Consider the following 2500-nt stretch of genomic DNA (forward strand, 5'->3'; position numbering starts at 1 on the left):
AAAAAAAGAAAAAAAAATACAATTACAAATATAGTTAACCCGCGAAGCAGATATAGTCAGCTGATGATGATGAAAATAACGATAATTGCAAAACCATGTCATGCAATAGACAACATGATTCAGTCATTTAAAAGTCAAGAATCAGGGGAACAAGAAAATTCTAAGAAATTCCTCCAAGAATGTGAGTGAATGAAAGTTATCGGATTCCTCTCCTTTCCTTTTCTTCACTTCTCTTATTGTTTTCTCTTTTTTCTTGTGTGTGTGTGTTTTTTCTTTCAATTTATTCTTCCCTCGTGACCTGTGTGTTAACCGTGCGGACATAAAATACCCCAAAATGCCCTCCGCGAGATAGATTTATTACTCAATTTAAGTGCTTAATCAACAATGAGTTAATTACTAGTCATATTTATCTCGCCCGTCGTCTTTTTCGTATATGTTCGCCTGACCGATCGCGACGGTTTCGGCAGCGGCGGATTCCTCTCGCTCGCCGCTGCCCAAGGAGAGAGGAACTGCCTCGGAGCCTCCCCAGCGCCTGCGATCTTGGCCTCGATAGCGATAGGAACACCGAATCGGAGTGAATTTGAGGCGAAACGGAGCGAATCGGAGCGAATTTGAGGCGAATCGGAGCGAATCGGAGGGAATTGGAGGTGAAACGGGCCGAATCGGAGCAAATTTGAGGCGAAACGGATCGAATCGGAGGCGAAACGGGCCGATACGGAGCTCGTAGGATATCGTTTTTTATCTTTTGGTTTCGAAAATTGTTCTTTGTGTAACTATTCAAGTCCACATCATGAAAAGTAAGTTGTTATCGGACATGAAAATCGATGATTTATGGAGTACAAGTTTCGGTCTCTCCCGTTTCCGTCTGCGTCCGGGCGCGGCCATATTGGATACGAAGTCGGCTGGCTGAGAGTTCGGAAAAGGTGGAATCAAATCGTTGACAAAGAAGAATCTGCGTTTAAATCGATTCCCAGGCCAGATACCGACTCAATTTTCAGTATTTGGACTTAAAATTAGTGATATAAAGTACAGTTCTTGCATTAAGAGATAAAAACGATATCTTGCAATCTCCGTTTCGGCCCGTTTCGGTGTTCTTATGCACCCCCCCCCCCCCGATAGAAGGACGAGGGTATGAAAGATACCAGGGAAATTGCGAGGTAAAATATGACAGATATACAGAGCATTAGGATAGTGCGGGGTATAATGTGACTAAGATACAGAGAATTCGTCAATATATACGGTTTGTTAACACAGTGTGAGGTTCGACCCACCAAACATAACACTATGCGAACATCTACATCTACACAGAAATAAATACATCTATCATTCTAGATATGCGTATCTACCAGATAGATAGATAAATGGACATCCATCAGATAGATAGACAGATACGCTTTCATTTCTGTGCATATGAAAGTATGTATTCACAGGAATTTTAACAAACCGGTATCTGTGAGTCTAGACTTGTGTATCTACCAGATAGATAGATAAATGTACATCTATCAGACAGACACACATGCATTCAGTTCGGTGTATATGCATTTGGATATTCACAGGAATTTTAACAAACCGGCCAAAAAAAAAGAAAAAAAAAATCTTGCAAGTATTTACTGTAGGAGAGATTGTCGTAAAAAAAAATAAAAGATAAAAAAAAAATAATCCTGCACGTATTTACTGTAGGAGAGATTGTCGGGCATACTCTTCCAAGGGCGCTCCTGCATGGCTGAGTCGTACGCTCTCTCCTGCCGTGAATAGGAGGATTCTTTGTCCTTCAGGAGAGGTTGGGGGGGGGGGTTCCGAGGCAAGTGTCCTGCATATGTGGGTACCACTTTCGTCGAGTTAGGCGGTTCTAAGAGGTCACATTTCTCTCTTTTTCTTTCTTTCTTTTTCTCTCTCTTTCGTCGAGTTCGGGGCTTAGAAGTCCTCTCTCTCTCTCGCTCTCTCTCTCTCTCTCTCTCTCTCTCTCTCTCTCTCTCTCTCTCTCTCTCTCTCTCTCTCTCTCTCTCTCTCTCTCTCTCTCTCTCTCTCTCTCTCTCTCTCTCTCTCTCTCTCTCTCTCTCTCTCTCTCTCTCTCTCTCTCTCTCTCTCTCTCTCTCTCTCTCTCTCTCTCTCTCTCTCTCTCTCTCTCTCTCTCTCTCTCTCTCTCTCTCTCTCTCTCTCCTAAGAAGCTTTTTTGAACAATTTCTTAAATGTTCCTTTTTTGAGTTTCCGAAAAAATTTCCTTCAATTTATATTGCTATTGGTAATGATAAATAACACTATCATAATTAAAATACCATCAGTGATAAGAATACGATCGATAATAAGAATAATTAAATGAAGTCAAAAGGTCTTTTCATTGAGTCCTTGTCGGCTGAGCGATGGTGCTGCCATCTGTGAGGAAAAATAATCAACAGAATAAAACTTCCACTGAATATTATATTTTCATGGCGAATGTGATATGATTTTCCTCTTTCTCTCTTCTCTTTTGTTGATTTACTTGCTTTCCGTCATTTTTAAT

General features: G+C 41.1%; 1 protein-coding gene across 1 annotated transcript in view; it reads right to left on the reverse strand.

Annotated features, from left to right (window-relative positions):
• The window catches only part of LOC138859897 (G-protein coupled receptor 83-like), a 98372-nt gene that overhangs the window by 28618 nt on the left and 67254 nt on the right, over positions 1–2500 (reverse strand). The gene's annotated exons all lie outside the window — the stretch shown is intronic.

This window comes from Penaeus vannamei, chromosome 3, assembly GCF_042767895.1.
Source record: "Penaeus vannamei isolate JL-2024 chromosome 3, ASM4276789v1, whole genome shotgun sequence".
NCBI lineage: Eukaryota > Metazoa > Arthropoda > Malacostraca > Decapoda > Penaeidae > Penaeus > Penaeus vannamei.